Source organism: Mesocricetus auratus, unplaced genomic scaffold, assembly GCF_017639785.1.
Source record: "Mesocricetus auratus isolate SY011 unplaced genomic scaffold, BCM_Maur_2.0 Super-Scaffold_100028, whole genome shotgun sequence".
NCBI lineage: Eukaryota > Metazoa > Chordata > Mammalia > Rodentia > Cricetidae > Mesocricetus > Mesocricetus auratus.
This window is the reverse complement of record NW_024429209.1, coordinates 18,531,876-18,550,866: the sequence shown is the minus strand read 5'-3', so window position 1 is coordinate 18,550,866 and position 18,991 is coordinate 18,531,876. Positions and strand designations below refer to the sequence as shown.

The 18,991-nt window shown below is 46.8% G+C and overlaps 1 long non-coding RNA gene across 1 annotated transcript in view; it reads left to right on the top strand.

Moving 5' to 3' along the window:
• Positions 1–276: 276 nt before the first annotated feature.
• The window catches only part of LOC110341721, a 40,407-nt gene continuing 21,692 nt past the window's right edge, over positions 277–18,991 (top strand). The window contains exons 1-4 of the long non-coding RNA XR_002383702.2: positions 277–325; positions 10,052–10,140; positions 16,583–16,694; positions 17,226–17,314. This is a non-coding gene — a long non-coding RNA (uncharacterized LOC110341721). The remainder of the gene's footprint in view (positions 326–10,051; positions 10,141–16,582; positions 16,695–17,225; positions 17,315–18,991) is intronic.

The following is an 18,991-nucleotide window of genomic DNA, read 5'->3' as shown; positions in this document are numbered from 1 at the left end:
GGTGCCCTCTTCTGGCCTGTAGGGATACATGCAGACAGAGCACTATGCATAATAAATAATAAATAAACAAACAAACAAATAAATAAATCTTCAAAATACAAAGAGGACTGTAGCACTATTAAGGGATATGACCTTGTTGGAGTAGGTGTCCCTGAGGGGTGGGCTTTGAGGTTTCAGAAACTCAGACCAGGCCTAGTGACTCACTTTCTCTTTTTGCTATCTGCCAATCCAGATGCGGGACTCTCAGATCCTTCTCCAGCACCGTGTCTGCCTGCATGACTCCATACTTCCCACCGTGACAATAATGGACTAGACCTCTGAACCTGTAAGCAAAGAAATGCTTTCCTTTATAAGACTTGTGGCCATAGCTTGCTTTGCAAATTTCTATTTTTTTTTTAGATGGGGTATCACTATGTAGCCCAGGCTGTCCTGGAACTCGCTATGTAGCCCAGGCTGGTCTGAAATTCATAGAGATCTGCCTGCCTTTGCCTCTGAAGTGCTAGGATGAAAGGTGTGTGCCCCAATGCCCAGCCCGTGGGTCTTCTATTGAGAAACCCCTGATACAAAGTTTCATGGCTGGCTATCTTGCATGATGTCCCTTAACTGGTGGCATCTCTCGATAACTGGTGACATCTCTAGAACCTTGAAGGTGTGTGGAGCAGTTTAAGCAGGTGAGATGAGGTCAGGGAACCATGGTCACGGGGCACTGTCTTTGTGAGATGTGTTCATGAGTACGGTCAAATTCATTCACCCACAGCAACTCGTGGCTACTTGCAACGCACAGTTGCAGGGTTGGGGTGGGATCATTGTCTGCTCCACAAAGCCCCATATGCCCTATGATCCCTGCGCTTGAACTTTCTGGCATATGGTGGCTTCGGGATGCAGTTGTTGGTAGAGTGCTTGCCTAACATGCAGGAGGCTCTGGGTTCAATACCCAGCTCTGAATAGGGTGGGTTTGGTGGCACAGGCCTGGAATCACGGCTCTCAGGAAGATTAAGAGTTCAAGGTCACGCTTGGCTATGTAGTGAGCCTGGGCTACATGAGACCCTGAACATTTTGGTATTCCCTGACTGAGGAGAGGAGTTGGCTGTCCCTCCAAATCTCTGTGTGCTACTATTGCTTCTGATGGCCAGATGGGGAGGTCGGCGCACTGGCTGACCTCATCAGACCGGCTTGGTGCCATTTTAGCAGGAAAGTGGCAAATGTGTTGATTTCCTTCCTTCCCCTCTCGTGCTTTTTGAAGCTGTATCAGAGATTGTTGTGTGGCAGTCATCCGTTTTCCTCTTCATTAGACGACAAAGGTCAGAGGCCCGGTTCTGACTTGCAAACTCAATTTGTGGCTAACTGAAACATGTCAGGGACTTCACACGGTTAGCAGGATGGCATGCTGTATGTGTGTGTGTGTGTGTGTGTGTGTGTGTGTGACAGATCTCAAAGGCAAAAATATTTACTTCTTCCTTTCCAACTGGGGGACCCCCCCACCCCCGCCATGCTTTCAACAATTGTGCCTTCAACAATGGAGACACTGAAAGGCTGTCATCAACTGTCGCATTTTCACCTTTTCGCTTTCTTCTCCAGGAAAACAGAGAATGTCAGACTCTTGCAGGCAGTTACCACAGACCCAAGTGCCCCCATTACCTGAGTTTAACACATCCACTTTAAAGCATGGAAAATTGCCTCTAGGTGAACCCTTGTCAACTTTCCTGGAGCAAATGGGCTATAAACTATCGTGACCACAGAGCCAGTGCTTTTTGTTTGCAATTTAGAATTATGTGTGCTTCCAAAACCCTTCTACTTGGTTAAAAGTGCGCGCGCTCACTTGAGTGCATGGGCATGTATGTGCATGTGTATGGGTGTGTGTGCGTGCATGCATGCATGTGAAAACATGTGTTAGTGAGGTCACACATCAACACCTAGCATCTTCCTCAATCACTCTCACTAACTTTTGAGACAGAGTCTCTCACTGAAAGCTAGACTTGCTGGCCACCGGGCAGCTCTAAGGATCTATACATCTCCGCTTCCCCAGTACTGGGATCACACACATGTGCTGCTGCTCTCAGCTTTTTCCATGGGTTCTGAAGATTCAAAGGCGATCCTTATACTATGTGTCAAGCACTTTACTGATGGAGCATGCCCCCTGTCCCTCCATTCCCCCCACTTTAATACTGGGGATTGAACTCAAAGCCTTGGACGTACTAAATCATCACACCCAACCCCTTCCTTGTCTTAAAAAAGTCTTCTAAAAATAAAGCTTATGTAGCCAGGTGGATAGATGATTCCGTGGTTAAAATCACTAGATGCTTTTCCAGAGAACAGGGATTTGGTTCCCAGCATTCACACATCAGTTTGCAAACTGTATGTAACTCCAGTTCTTGGGAACCCAACGCCATCTTTAGGCCTATGCAGGCACCAGGTGCACAGGCATACAAGCAGGCAAAAAGATTCTATAAACATAAGATGATGATGATGATTATTATTTATTTTTAAGAAGCTGTGGTAGATCAAAGTTACCTAAGCTGGCCTTGACTTTACCATGTAGCCTGGTCAGGCCTTGATCTTGCCACCTTCTTACTTCAAATTCCTGAGCAGTTGAGATGATTGGCCTGTGCCACCATCAACCTGGTTGGAGACAGTTTTCAAGAATCTGTGGCTGTCGTCAGCAGAAACCTGTAGAGGCATGTGCAAAATATATTGTGTCTTTAGCATCCAGGAGAACCTGCAGTTTTGATAACTTTAATTGGCTCCCCGAAGCAAAATTATTCCTGGAACAACTAGGGCATAATTCCTAAAACATGGCAGAATCTGGCCTTAGGAAATTTCTTTTAATCCTAATATATCAAAATTACTAGCTGTTTACATAAGAACCGTTCTGTGGAGGATTATCTGTTTAGGATGAAATGTGTACTAGGAATGAATTGCAAATGGAGAACAAACTTAAAAGTTCAGACATTGTGTGCAAGGTCATTATAGCTTTTCCAACATTGATTTAGTTTTTATAATTGTATTGGTTTCCTTATCTCCTTTCTTCCATGGTTGTTTGGTAGTTGGGTGATGTCAGAGCTGTTTGCTGAGACTTGGTTGGAAGTTTTTGTCAGTTGATTTTTTTTTTCCTTTTGAGGTAAGTTCTTATTCTGTAGACCAGGGACTGGTCCCAAATTCATGGTGTGCCTTTTGTCACAGTTGACCTAGTGTTGAGATCATGGGTATAAGCCATGCCACACCTAGTTTGGTGGGAAAATTCTCCGAATTATTTTTTAAGTTAGTGTATGCGTCTGTGTGGGGGCATGTGCATGGTGAGTGCAGGTACCTGTGGAGTCCAGGAGAGGGCATCAAAGTCTCCTGGAACAGGAGTTACAGCTGGTTTTGAGCAGACTAATGTGGGCCCTGGGAACTGAACTTGGGCCCTCTGCAAAAGAAATTGACATAAAACTAGCTGACACAATTTATGACATTTATTTATGAACACACACACACACATACACACACGCGTGTGCGCGCACACACACACACATTGTGGTATACTTGTAGAGGTCAGAGGACAATCTGTGGGAGTTGATTCTCTCCTTCTAATGTATAGGACTTAGGACTGCATTCATCAGGCTGGGTGGCAAGTGCCATTACCTGCTGAGCCATTTTATCCGCCCTAACTTAAAAAAATAAAGTAGTGAAATAATTCTAGTCCTGCAGAATTCCCCCTAGAGCCTCATTTCACAGGGCAGAGGAGACCAGACTTGGCCTGTTATGGTCACGTGGCTTCCCTCTGTCTCATTCTCCACTTCACTTCCGATGACAGCAGTGCCTGAGAGGAACCTGTGGAGGCTTTGGGCTTCAGAGAAGCTGTTTGTAACTGTCAGGTTGAGGTTCCTGATGCTGCATGGTGCCGTTGCCAGACCCCCAACCCTTCTTTTCGGGGATCCCCGAAAACTGTGGCTGCTTACTGTGCCCAGGAAAAGGGCAAGGTTTGGAGGGAGGGTGAGGCAGCAGAAGGTTCAGGGCTGCGTGTGAGTGAAGACCTGGTTAGGTGGGGCCTGCAACAGAGGCAAGCAGAGCAAGCCTTGGTCAGGGCGGTGGCGGGCGGTCCCAAGAAGGGTGTATCCCAAAGGTTGCCAAGTCCTCTACAGTAGGTGAGGCAGGCTTGTGGCTGCAGGTTGAAAGCACAGGAAGAGATGTCACTCCTACACAAATGGTGTTCTTTGAATACACCCAGAGATGTGTCACTGCGAGTTTGGACACCATGGGGGCAAGAGTGACTTGAGTTCAGGGCTGCTGTCTGGACAGCACGGACTGAGGATGAAACATCCTCAGTCAAAAGAGACGCCTGTGATGGGGGCTCTGAGGTGAGTTCTCTTCTCTTGAAACGAAGAACCGGACAGGCTTGGTTTACAGGGCACAGGCACGAGCATTCTCTCTCTCTCAATCTCTCTCTCTCTCTCTCTCTCTCTCTCTCTCTCTCTCTCTCTCTCTCTCTCTCTCTCTCTCTCTCTCTCATTTGGCTCTTAGTCTCTGTTCTGTCACCCCTCTTCTTCCTTCTCTTCTCTCCTTCTCTCCTCTCTCCCTCCTTCCCTCCCTCCCTCTCTCCTTCCCTCCCTCCCTCCCTCCCTCCTTCCGTCTAAATTCTCAAGACCTTGAGCTTCTGGAAGGTACTTCTTCTGCAGCCTTCTGTGCCTCTGTGTTTCACCCGGTCATTGGCCTCCATGGTTGAGACTCAACACTCACAAACTTGAGCCCTGGACGTTCGGGTCTGGGAAAGGATACATGTATGCTGGGAGGAGCAGAGAAAGGTTCCTGAGAGACAGTTTTTGTGCGCACACAATGAGTGGTAGCCTAGGTGTTGGTCTGTGTAACTTGGTATGTGTGTGTATGTGTGTGTGTGTTGAACTTGTGGTGACAGCAGATATTGCTGGCTGCACAAGAATGCCCTGCTCACCCCTCAGACTCACATGTAGCCAAGGATGGTCTTGAACTCCTGATCCCCCTACCTCCTGAGTGCTGGGATTCCAGGCATGCTCCATCAGGCCTGGTTTATGCAGAGCTAGGCACAGAACTCGTGTATGTGACAGGCAAACCCTCTACCCACGGGGGCGGCAGTGGGATGGAATGCCTCAGTTTCCTTGTATGTTAAAAGGAAAGCAATTATATTGTTTTAGTTAGGGTTTTGGTTGCTGTGAAGAGACACCATGACCACGGCAACTCTTTTAAAGACAACATTTAATTGGGGTGGCTTGCAGTTCAGAGGTTCAGTCCATTATCATCATGGCAGGGAAACAGACAAGGTGCTGGCTGCCCATTGGCTTATAGGCAACAGGAAGTTGAGACTCTGGGTGGCATCTTAAGCATAGGAAACCTCACAGCCCACCCCTACAGTGACACACTTCCTCCAACAAGGCTATGCCCACTTCAACAAAGCCACACCTCCTAATAGTACCACTCCCTATGAGATTATGGGGGCCAATTACATTCAAACCACTACAAGCATGAACATCGAATTGTGTGTTAGTTACTTTTTAGTTAGCATTTTATCTCATTTCACATGACAAAATACCCAACAAAAGCAGCTTAAGAGAAGGAAGGTTTCTTTTCTCACTGTTTCAGATGGCTCACTGCATGTTGGCATGGCTCTGTGGCTCAGGCAGAGCATTCTGGAGTGGTGGCCAGTGGCAGAGTGGGATCTTTACTCTTGGCTGGACAAGGAGACAGAGATCAAGGCAGGAAGCAGGCAGAGATGACATGCTGCTAATAATATGCTTCCTTGGGATCTCCAGTCAGATCTCCACATGTTAAAGGTTCTAGAGACTCCACAAATGGCCCCATTAGCTGGGGACCAAGCACTCACATCCCAAGCCTCTGAGGGACATTGTACTATCCAAAACATATAAAAAGTGTTGATTCATGCAGGAAGTTACCCAGCATGATACACACTAACTTAGAGTTTGAGAACTGGAGTGTGAGGTTTCTGCTTTGCAAACCCACTTCATTAAATGCATCAGTGAATTCACTCTATGAAGAGGTTCATCAAGCCAGCGGAGGGTCAAGGCTTGCTACTTCTGTTTTATAGATACAAAGAAACCTTAAGTAGCTGATGCCACCCAGTAACTGGGAGAACTGAAGATGGAGCAGGGTCTGAAATGAGTGGTGGAGCAATGCTGTGTGTGTGTGTGTGTGTGTGTGTGTGTGTGTGTGTGAGATAGTGGATGTCCAGAGGGAGGGGCCAGCTCCTGGTATGGTACCCTGTCTCAGCACCCTGCATGCAGGGCTAGGTAAATGGCTGGGATCTGGGGCCAGGTTGGGGTTAGGGATTTCCTAGTCATTGCCTCCGACAGTTGTTGGCCAGGAGCAGCATGGTGGGACATAGGGCACAGAGCCCCTTACCCGGAGCAGGGTTTCCGTCAGTACCTTTCTATCTAGGCCTAGGTCTGGAGTAAAGAGTTGGTGACCTCCATCGTAGTCTCACATTAGGATGATTCTTGGTGGGTTTACTTTCTCCAGGTCTCCTCTCCTTTGCATTCTGTTGGGGAGACAGCAGTGGCATTGCTCTACGAACTCCTCAACACCATTGCAAGCCTCTCAGGTTGGACGCTGAGGAGCAGCGCACAGCTCTGCTGGAAGGGATAACAGTAGACCAGGAAGGTCTCAGGGATCCAGAGGATGTATGTGTGTACACATGTGCATGGTGTGCATGTGTAGGCGTGTGTGCATATGTGTACATGCTTGTGCTCAACAGTGTGAGCCTTTGTTGGTGTTCTCGCTTAGTGCTGGGCTGGTTAGGTAACAAAGACTGGTTGGTTGCTTTTTTTTTTGGTGTCTGTTTTTCTGGAAAATTTGCTTCCAACTTGAGGTACCCTGCATTTTAAAATTGTTCAAAAACCATGGACATTTGATATTGTGTGGGCTCTTGGTGGGCTTCAAAGGTGGATCAAATTCTCCAGCTAGGTTGTCAGTGGAGTGTGAAATATGAATGGCATGGTAGCCCATCGTGGGGCTTGAAGATGGTTTTGGCTGTGGGTAGTACTGCTCTGTGGAGGGGAGAGGTCCAGCTTTGTCCCAACACTTGGAGGGGAGAGGTTCAGCCTTGACCCAGTGTCTGGGTGTTTTTGGCTCAGAGTAGCCATTGATAAAACAAGAGGGTCATGGGTATAGTAAAAAAGAAAGCAGCTGAGATTTGAAGAGGCTTCGTCTGGGTCTGGGGAGGGGATGAGCAGCTCCAAGGCAGATGAGGAAGGTGGGCATGCCTCTCTGTAAGGCTGAGGATTGAGCACCAATATGAGCTAGGATTTGCCATCACCTTTGGCTCGGGGAAGCGAGAATGATGCAGTCCAGGCTGAGTCTGTGACTCACTGAGTGAGGCCGCAGGCACTCTTAAATCCTGCCTTCTATCCTATAGCCATCCACACCCCCAACCTTGCCGTGCGGCTTCTGCTTCTGAGGTGGTTCTCGAGTCTCTAGACTTCTTCCCACTGCTGCTACCCCAAGCCAGGTTCTTCCCCTTCTGCTGCACAGTGGCCTTCCCATTGGTCCCCTGAGTGGTCCTGTTCATGCCGGTCCACTCTGATCTACTAACATGATCTGTTCCCTGTTGCTGTTAGGGTAAAAGCCGCGTTCCTCGTGAGTCTCCAGCATCCTTCTGGTTCTCGGTTGTCTTCATCTTTGGTCCTTCTCTGTCAGTGGGTCAGTCTGGTTCCTCCTTGGGTTGTCTGAGTGTCTGGGATGCCCCTAGTGTCCTCTGGGACACTGCGCCTCCTTTGGTAGCCACCTTCATTTTAGAAGGCAGCACAATCCACTCGTCCAGCAGACATTTGCTAAAACTGTATATGGGCTGGGCATGGTTCTGAGTGATGAGTCCCTGCCGCCATTGTGATGACTCATCTTGATCATGGGCCTGATGGGAATGAGAAGTGCTTAGGAAATTTGTAAAATACACCTCTGAATGTGTCAGTGAGTCCATTTTCAGAAGACTAATTAAGGAAGGGTGTTAGTATTCAGGCATCTATCTGTACTGGCCTGTCCTTGGGGTTCTGACAGGACACGCCCTCAGCTGCAGCCACGAAGAGCACCACCTGTGCACATTCTCTGTGTTCCCTTTTAAAAGTGCCCTGCCTACCTCCCATCCTCCCTTCTCTCTGTTTCTCTCCCTCTCTCTGTCTGTTAGTTCCTTTCTTTCTCACACTTCTCTCTCTGCCCCTCTTTCTTCTTTCCCATGGCTCCTGTCCCTGAGGCCCATTTCCCCCTCCCTTTTCCCCTTTGTTCTATGGTCCTTTCCCCCTAACTAAAAAAAAACCCTCAGCTTGAACTCTGTTGCATGGTGTCTTTCTCTCTCTAAGCTGCTTTTTTACAACATTTACCCCGAGCTACCCTGAGCACGGAGCAGCATCCCACAGGGTGGGGTTGGTGGACTCCAAAACCAAGAGACAAGTCACCCGTTCTTCCTCCTGTTGCTTTTCTCAAGTGTTTGATCATAGTGACGTCAAGTCTACAGACACGGAAAACCACAAAGTTTTTAAAAAATTTAATTTTATTTACAGATTGGAGGGTGCAACCCTGGCTTCTTGCTAGCCAACTGCTCCAGCTACTAGAGCTGCAGCCCCAGCCTCAATGCGTGTTTCCTCAGTAAATATCAGCACACGTGCGTGCACAGGTCAGAGGGGCGGAGCAGGGGAGAGGCTGGAGTGAGAGGAGGGGTGAGCAGTGCTGCAGGCTGGCCTTTTATTGTCCTTTGGCGGGGTCTTGTGTAGCCCTCACTGGCATGGAACTCACAGAGATCCATCTGCCTCTCCCTCCCAAGTGATGCTGGGATCAAAGGTGTTTCACAACACATCTATCAAGGACATCTGCTTTTGAGGAGGTGAATTTCTAGGGAGCTTTGGATGAATTAAGGAAGCAGGTCCAAGAGTCATAAACCCTTTTTGCCTGCACCCACTAGTGTCTGTCTGTTTACCAGTCCCCGTGTCTCAGTAGCACCCATCACAGGTGAGGTTTTCACGCACATACCTGAGCAGTGTGTGCAGTCAAATTGGTTTCTGATGAGGTTTGTGGCTTCAGGAAGCACAGGCTGTGCTCTGGTTTTCTTGTCCTCACAATGCTGCATCTGCAGCTGTCTACTCGGCATATAGAGCATGCTAGATAAACATTCGCTCTCCGAATACTGCCTTCTGTTGGGAGAGCCCTCATCCGGCTGGCTTTCTTCTTTCTTTTGCATGTATATATGTGCATGGCATGCATACGTGTGTATGCCGTATACACGTGTGTGTGTGTGTGTGTGTGTGTGTATAGAGGTCAGAGATTGACATCCAGTGTCTTCCTTGATCACTATTTTATATACTGAGACTTTCTCAGGTCTCTTCTTCAACCTGGGACTCTTGGATTCAGTAAATCTAGCTAGCTTGCTCTGGGGACCCCATTTCTGTCCCCTGGGTGCTGGCTTTACAGGTAGGCTTGCCATGGGTATTTGGGTGCTGGGGTTCCAAACTCAGACATTTGCACATAGCACATAGCACATTGCCCTTTGAGAACTGGCAGGCTTTCGCTCTTTCACTCGATTCTTGCAGGATCTGTTCTGCAAGCCTGCAGTGCTCTGGGCCTCAGAGCACTGTGTCTGAGAGGACATCACCCTTTGGTGGTGGTGGATAACTTTACATCCTCAGTGGGGAGGGGGAAAAGGGTGGTGGGAAGCAGATCAGGCCATGACCAGGCAGAGGGAGGGCCAAAGCTACATCACAAATGGGCTGTGCGACTCTTTCAGTGGGCAGAGACAGAAAAAAAAAACAGTTGTGGGATCTCCCCATGGAACCAGTTGCTATGGAAATAAAATCATCCTTTTTCAAGAGGACAGGAACACTCCCTCCTGTTGCCACCTACTCTCTCAGACTGCCTTGTCAGAACACCTGGCAGGCAGGGTAGCCTTTAAAAGAGTGAGTGTCCACAACAGCACCGTGGTGTGGCAACACAGTGGCATTTTATACAGCCGTGAAAAAGGAAGGTACCGTGTCAGTGCAGGTAGAGCTGGACATTGTCAATAAACCACTCTCAGGAAGATGAACAGTGCGTGTCTTCCTAGGTTGTGTCTGAAGGACATGAAGGCAGAAACGGGAGAAGGTGGGAAAGGAAGCAAGGTGTGTATACACTACCATCTCGAGTTAGCTTCAGGTGAGTCATACTCTACCGTCTTTCATCCAGTAAATACCCAGTGAATGTTAATAGTTTGTGATTTAGTGCTTATAATTTTATCACAGTGTCCATGTCATGTTATTGAGACCTTCCTGAGGTTTGTGCCTGTCACCCCCCCCCCCCCCCGATGGTTCTTGTACTGGAATCCTGTTCCCCAGTGTGGCAGCGTTTGGGAGTGGTGGACCCTTTAAGAGATGGGGCTTAGTGGAAGACAATCAGGCCATCAGGAGCATTGCTCCCAGAAAGGACAGATGTGGTTCATTTCTTGGCTGCGATGACGACTTTTGCATGGCCACAGCAGGCCAAGTTCTGGTACGGCGGCCGAGTTGTGACAGACACTGCATGGCCAGAAAATACCAACTGTCCAGTGTTCACAGGAAACATGTGCTGACCTGGGTACAGAACAAAGCCCCTGCCATGCCCCAGGGTGAGAATCCCACCAACAGACAGGACAGCTGACTCATTAGTGGGGCTTTTAATGGTGATGCTCCAGATTGGGGGGCGGGAGCTCTTGATTTTTTTGTCTGATTTTTTTTTCTTCTTCTACTAGGAAATACTTGTTTGATGACTTAGGAAAGTTCATTGATTTTTCTTTTTCCTCAAGGAGTCCTACACATGTAACCAGCCTCCTCACCTATGTACATATATTTTTCCTACTCTTCATCTTTCTTTAAACAAAAGATTAAAAAGGAAGGAGAGAAGTATCTTCTTTGAGCTCTCGGGAAGGCTGTGTCAAATTTCTACGGTGTGCTCACAAAGTCCCCGAAATCCAAATAAAGGGAATGGATTGAGAGGGCTGTAAAGTGGAGGGAGGAGGCTGTAGGGAAGGGGCCAGCCTCCTGCACAGCCCTCCGTTACACAGCTTTACCGTCTGTCCAAGTTTTGCTCCAGATCAAACCCAGGGTTATAAAGGGCTCTGATTTGGTAAATCTTCTTTAGGAGTAAAGAGGGAATCTAAAGCCTCAAATATCATTTGAGATTAGAGTGGCAAGTGAGACTGGGGTTTAGTGTGCATTCTCAGATGTAGAATGGAAGGACATGGGGTCCAGGCTAGGGCAGTTGCTGGGAGTTCAAGTTCTCCCAGCGTGTGGTCACTGGTGGGTTGTCCTTACCCAAGTGGATGGTGCCACATGTACTTAGGCAGCACTAACTGGACTTAGTGAGTTATGAAAAAAGAGCAGGCATGAAGGTGGGGAGGGCAAAGGCTCTGGGATCTGGGTGGGAGTGGGAGGGGAGATTTGGGTTGGAAATGATCCATATGTATATTGTATATATTTATGAAATTGTCTAAGAATAAATAAAATTATAAAAAATAGTCTTGGAGCTAGAGTACAAAAGCCACTACACATACAAACACCCTAATAATAAGGAATTCCTAAGGCTGGGATTGGTGTGAAAGGGTATTTAGCTCAGTTCCTGTTTTCAATAGAAGCATTTACCAACTCTAGGACTACTGACATCATCAAATCTGATATGTAAAGTGATGCCTTGATTAATTTTAATGGGATTTTCCCCTACTACAACCGTGACATTGAGACCCATGGTCCCACAAGCCCCTTGGAGCCCAAGACTCTGACTAATTATTACTGGACACTTTCAGCACCTCGGACAGAGTTCAGACGATCAAGGTGACTCCTCAACTCTTGGTGAATGGGTGGAGAGCATTATGAAGAAAACACAGCCGTGGTCAATGTGAATCCTTCTAATTTTAACTGGTTTACTTACTCCCTTCTATTTCTTGTTCAACTGGCTAATAACTTTAGTATAAAAAATTGGAATGCAGTAATTTAGAAATCCCCCGGGTGTCTCTTCTCCCTGCTAACCCACCCTCAAATCCCTCACCTTGAGTTTTCCTTTGACTCTGTTTTAAGTTCTGTTCCTGTGAGGTAGTGGGGTATAGCACACAGCTGGAGAGTTCCTGGAATGAATGAGGTTAATAATTCTGAAGCCACTACGGATAATTTGTAAGGCAGAAAATCCAATTATAGATAATTAGGATTTAACCCAAGTTCTTTTGAAATGGCTTGGTATTGCCTTATGGCCATAAACAACCAAAATTAATTAAAAAAACCAGCTACTAATTTCAATAATTATTTATAAGTTTCCCAGGACTTTCTTACTGCCATGTCCTCACCTTCAGCACCCTTAGATAGAGATGCAGATGCCAGGGTGTGTCCTACAGGCAGCGGGACCCTGGTTGGAGCATGCCCCGATCACACCTTCATGCTCAGGTGGCATCTAGGTTCATTAAGCTTTCATCAGGGCGCACAAGATGAATTGACTGCACAACGTGAATGATCATTCATGATCCATCCTTCTTCCTGTTTATTTCCACCCACAGCCATTTTTTTTTCAGAAATAGAAAAGGTATTTGTTGTGAAAATATCCCATCCACACAGACTTTACAAAAACCACAGAAGGCAGGACCCACCACTAATTCGCCACTCTGAGGTGACCCCAGTTTACTCCCCTTGGCCATCTTCCTGTCTCTGTGGGTCTGAGTTACTGCTGTCCTTGCTCCGTTCTGTTCCTGTTTGGGGAGGAAAGGGTTGATTTGGCTTACACTCCAGGTCAGAGTTCTTCATTAAGGGAAGTCAGGGAAGGAAATTAAGCTGGGCTAAAGCAGAGACTATAGAGGAATGTGGCTCTCTGTCTTTATCTCCTGACCACGCTTAGCTGGCTTCCCTGTGTAACCCAGGCCCAACTGACTAGGGCTGACACCGCCCACAGTGGGCTGGGCCCTCCCATGTCAATCATCAATCAAGACTATCCCTCAGTTGAGACTCCCTTAGATGACTTTAAGCAAGTTGACAGCTGAATCTAAGTAGGACATTCCACTTCTTGTCAAGTTTACATTACTTTAAACTATAACCGTTCATTTCTTATCCACAAGATCTCATGTTGATATTACAACATAAAACAGAGTACAGCTTAAAAGTTCAACAATCTTTAAAATAGTCCAGGACTCTAAAAGTTCAATGCCTCTTTAAACGTTCAAAGTATTGAGCTGGAGAGGTGGCTCAGTAGTTAAGAGCACTGGCTTGCTCTTCCAGAGAACCAGGGTTCAATTCCCAACACCCACATGGCAGCTCACAACTGTCTGTAACTCTAGTTCCAGAGGATCTGGCACCCTGACACAGATACACATGCAGACAAAACAGCAATGTATATAAAAAAGTTCAAAGTGTCTTAACTATGAGGCTCCTGTAAAACTAATAAATAATAAATAAATAAATAAATAAATAAATAAATAAATAAACCAAGAGGGAAGAAACAGAGTATATCTGTATCTACTATAATCAGATCAAGGCAAAACCCCGAAGTGTAAAAGCTCAGTGCCCAACATCTTGAACTCAAATCGTGGTCTCCTGAGTTCCATAGTGTTTGGACATCCCTGCTTCTCCAGCCTTGCTGTCTGAGCACACACAGTTTGCCTCGTGAGGCACGGGCCACCTCCACTTCAACCGGTTGTTGGCAGGTGTCCCATGGTCCTGACCTCTCTGACACCCTGCCCTGAGGTCTCTGCTGCAGACGAGACTGCATCTTCAACAACAGCCTTCCCTGCCCCTCTTCAGGAACTCTGCCCCTGCCCCACAGTGCCAGGCCCCAGGCTCTCTCCATGACCCCGTCAATCTTACATCTTTCATGTCCTGAAAGCCAGTACTGTGAGGGTGACTCTTACACATTGCCAAGTTTGGCTGCCAGCTTGGGAGGCAGCTTTAGCCTCCTTGGACCACGTCTTCTCTGCATTGGTCTTACAGCCCCCAATGAAGTACCGAAGGTTCACTTCAGTGATGTTTGCCAACCAAACCACAGATCCTTAATCTAAAACATCACATAAACAGCCTGGCTGCACCACACCCTTTCATCACCCTGGCCTACAGTGCCTCAGGTCCAGAAACAGTTTATCCAGCTGAGAATATAACCTCCAATCCAAAAAGCTCAGGTAACTCATTCCTTAAGTAGTCTACTCTGTAATTTGTCACAGCTATAGGTTTGAAGGCCACAGGGACCTTTTTGGGGTTACAGAGCTTTTCTACGTGGTAATTCTCACAACAGCTATGTGGTTGCACACTTTTTTTTAAAAAAACAAAACCCACCTCACTGCATTATACAGAGATAAAAAGCAACGAAGTCTCACACAAATCAAGTCAACCGTGTGTGGTGCTTTCTGTTCACACAGCTTCCAAGATCAGGGTTCTAGAATCATTCATTCCCTAAAAAGCATCAGTAACCACACCTTTAAAAAACCTGCAGTTAAACTCCGCTGGCAGGGTGTGCTTACGTTAGCTCACGCATCTGTTTCTCCAGAGGCATCGTGAGGGCCCCTCTGTGTGAACGAAAGTTGGTGGTAAGCTGTGCTGTGAAGCGGTCCACATTGTTGTATCTGGTTGGGAATCATGTCTACTGTGGTCCATGGAGGATCCTGCAGGGTTGAGGCTGAGCACTGGGTGTTTCCCTTGACATGGGTCAGCATGGCGGACATCACCTTGTTGGCCCTCCCCCACCCCCGCTGTTGATCTCACTTCACTTTCTTATCTTGGCCTGCCACGCGCTTCAGTTTAATACTCAGATGTGGAGGCAGCGCATCTGAGATCGTCAGTGCTCTTGGTCTAGGCCATCACTGTCCCCCTTCCAATTAGCCTTTCAGTCTATGCTTTTGCTTAGCTTGACACATATCAGTGGTATCAAATAAGCAAGCTGTAATTAACACATACTTGGATCTTGCGCTAGGTGCTTTTTCCTTTTGAGTTAGAATACACGTCCCGCAGCTTGAATAGTTACATGCTAAGCCAAAGGGATGTTTCCACTCTCCTTTTTCCTTTAACATATATTTAATATAGTGTACATATAAATATATATATTTCTATGTCCTTAAGTCTTACAATAAACTATTTCTTTTTGTTATTAATCCCAAGACCTCTTTCAAGCTAGGCAAAGTACTCTAATGTTAGGCTGCACCTCTGGTCTGTAAATTATATTCTGACTGGAGGAATTACATTGTGTCCCAGCCTGGGTGCAGTGTGACCAGCTGTCTCCCTTCCTGTGGCCATGCTTCCTCATTATCGAGGATTGTGTTCCCTTGAGCTGTATGTGAGAACAAACATTTCCCTAAACAGCTCCTCATGAGGCATTATGTTACAGCAATGAGAAAAGTAGCAAATACAATGTATCTTAAACACACATGTAGTGCAGTTGCTGTGGAAACATTTCCGAAGTAAGAGTCAGGGATGCTTCCTGCGATGCCTCCCACATCTTCCCGTGATGGAAGGGGATCTTGCATCCAGTGTGGTTTCTCAGAATGGAAACATCTACTCCATGCTTACGGCGTGCCAAGGGTCTTGTGCTTGTAAGGCTATTTACACTTTCTGGCACTCACGCAGCTGAAGAGGCAGGAGTAACTCTGCGGTGGTGGAACTGGGACTCTGAGACTAAACACAGTGCCCCAGGTTCCAGGCTTACCAGAGGAGGACCTTACCAGGTGTGCATGGCTGCACATCTGGCCGTGGTTCACCAGAGGAGGACCTCACCAGGTGTGCGTGGCTGCACATCTGGGTTCGTAGCTTTTGGTTCTTCCCTTGGGTGTCAGCTGGTCCTGTGGGAATCTGACACCCCTGTCCAACAGTTGGCTCTTTGCCATTGGGCTTGGGGAAGAATTTTATTTCCAGAAGCCAACAATCAGAGTGGTAGTCAGATAATTAACTTGTCTCCCCTGGAGGGGCTTTGCTCATGGGACGGTCTTCAAATGGGGCATGAAAAGGCACTTGGCAAATTGCAAAAGGAAATAACACTTCAAAATGAAAAACGGATGCACATTTATCAACCAGGGGCAGCAGAAGAGCAGGCGCCATCCATCTGGGGCCACCACCGAGCTCCACCACAGGGAGTCAGAGCCACGACGAGTGCTGTAGCCTTCCTTGATTCTAATCTACCAAAGCCGATGCTGTTTCCTGATTTTCTGTTACCCAGATCATTCAGGCTCTTCCGTGTTTTAGCTTATCTATTTGTTTCTGGCTACAGCTTTAATAACGGTGAAATATGCCAAGGGTGCCCAAGCAGGCGTTTCCAGTGTGCCCTGACAAAGCTCTGAAGATGATTTATTTCAGATAGATTTGAACACGAAATCCATTTAAAGATCATTTATTTATTTACTTATTTATTTAGTGTGTGTGTGTGTGTGTATGTGTGTGCTTGCACACATGCATGGGCACATACATGCCACAGCACATATATGGAGGTGAGAACAATTTATGGGCATTGGTTCTCTCTTCCCACCGTATTGGTCCTGGGGATGGTATGCAGGCAGTCAGGCATGGCAGTAAGCACCTTTATTGGCTGAGCTGTCTTGTCCTCTCTACAAAAAAAAATAATTTTACCACTGAGAGAAGGATCATCAAATAGAGGTGTGCTTCTCTCCCAGGTTGGATCTTCTGATGGTGGAGGGGCAGGTTGTTCATGGAACAGAAGTCGCGTTCCTGGAGGGCAAACAAAAAAGGCTTATGGTGACCACGGATTGTTTATCTGAGGACCAGGTAAACAAAGTGATATATCTTCTCCTCTTATGCCATGCAGGCTCACCTGCTTGGGACCGTCAGAAGAATGGAACGCACGATGGGGGTGTGCTTAGGTGTGGATGTGTATCCCAGCACAGCCTCACTAGAGAGATGGGAGGCCAGTGGTGAATGCTTTTGAGTATTTATGAACATTTTTGAGAGTGGGCCTCATGTAGCCCAGATTGGCCTCACACACTGTAGGTAGACAAGGAAGACCTTATACTCCCACCTCTCCTGCCTCATCTCTTGAGTGCTGAGCTTGCAAGGCTGTGTCACCACACCTAGTTTAAGTGCTGAGGCTTAAATCCAGGGTCTCAAGTATGCGACATACAGGGAAGAGTACTACTGACTTTACTACATCCCCTGCCTGAAACTGGCATAAAAAATAAAATTAGCTGAAACTCTTTTACTGTTAGTTATATCCATACCCAGCAACATAAGGTTTTTTTTTAACAACCAATTCTTAGGAGCTCAAGAACCCAAATTTTCTTCTTTTCTTTGTGCCTTCAGATTCTAGGATGTTGTACCGAGTGCACTGCATGGCTCTCTCCCCGACTCTACAGTGTCTTAAATTCCTACCTTGGCTCCAAGAGGCTGACGTAAGGCTCCCCACTTGCTTGCAACAACTCCATCAAACATTGCAGTGGCAACGTTGAACTGAGTGGTGCCATGAATGTCTGTGCTAGCTCTTAGCATTGTGTTAAGAGCAAACAGACTTTATGCCGTGGGCTACTGTGATCCAACAATAGCGCTTTCTTCAGCCTACGCATAAAACATACCTTGAAAATTTACAGGCCTTTGTATGTAAGTTGGATCAAAGAGATTTATAATTTTTACATTCTCACTCTTGCCCTATCTTGGAGGGAAGTGAGTTTTGCTTGGAGCACTTCCCTTACTAAACAGAACCAGAGCACCATGGTTCAGCTGTTAAGCTGACGCAAACCCAGGGTCACCTGAGGAGAGGGAACCTCAACTGAAGAATTGTCTCCAACAAATTGACTTGTGGCCATATCTGTGGGGCATTTTTCTAAATTGCTCGTTGATATAGGAGGATCCAGCCCACTGTGGGCGGTGCATTCTGTAGGCAGGTGGGCCTGAGCTTTACAACAAGCAAGCTGCTAACAGTTCCTGTGTATTCTCTGTTTTGGTTCCAGACTCCAGGTTCCTGACCTGAATTCACACATTAGCTTCCCTTGATGGTGGACTATAACCTGCATTTTAGTTAGGGTTGCAATGGCTGTGACGAAATGCCATGGCCAAAGCAACTTATGGAGGAGAGGGCTTTTTTGACTTACGCTTCCACATCAGCATTAACCCTTTAAGGAAGTCAGGACAGGAACTCAAATGGGGCAGGACCATGGAGGCGGGAGCTGATGCAGAGGCCATGGAGGGAAGCTGCTTACTGGCTTGCTCATCATGGCTTCCTCAGCCAGCTTTCTTACAGAACCTGGGACCACCAGTCCAGGGATGGCACCACACAGAATGGGTTGGTCCCTCCCCAATCAATCACTAAGAAAATGTCCTACAGCCATATTTTATGGAAGCATTTTCTCAGTTGAGATCCACTCTTTTCAGATGACTCTAGTTTGCGTCAAGTTGATATAAAAGTAGCCAACACAACCTGTGAGCCAAATAAACCCTTTCTTTCCCAAGTTATTTTTGGTCAGAATCATTCATCCTTCCACTTATCCATTCACCTATCCATTCATCTATCCATTTACTTAGTCACCCACCCACCCATTCAATGCCCAACCCATCCACCCATTCATTTCCCCATCCATCCATCCATACATACATACATACATACATACATACATACATACACACATCCACCTATCCATTATCCATCCACCCATCCTTCACCCCTATTCACACTCTCACCCATCCATCCATCTTCACAGAGTTTTTTTTTTTGTTATTTTTCTCGTTGTGTGTGTGTGTATGAGGCATTGTGACATCTTGGGTTAGGCATGATTGATTTTTCTTTATAAGGCTTTGATTTTAGATGATAAACTTTCTCTCCACCATGAACTCCTATTCCACACTTGACTGATTTTCTGAAGCAGAGGGAGGAGGCAAAACTCACTTCAGTGTCTATTCCCAGGTCACAGAATTCACATGAAAACTTGTTAAAGCAGTGTGCTACTTAGGAGGCTCTGGTATGATTACCCACCCCCAAACCTACAGAGTTTGTTGTCACATCCAGGCATGGAGTTCACAAGACGGTGGGAAAGCAACGACAAACTTGGGTCTGAGTCAAATGACCTCCAGATCCA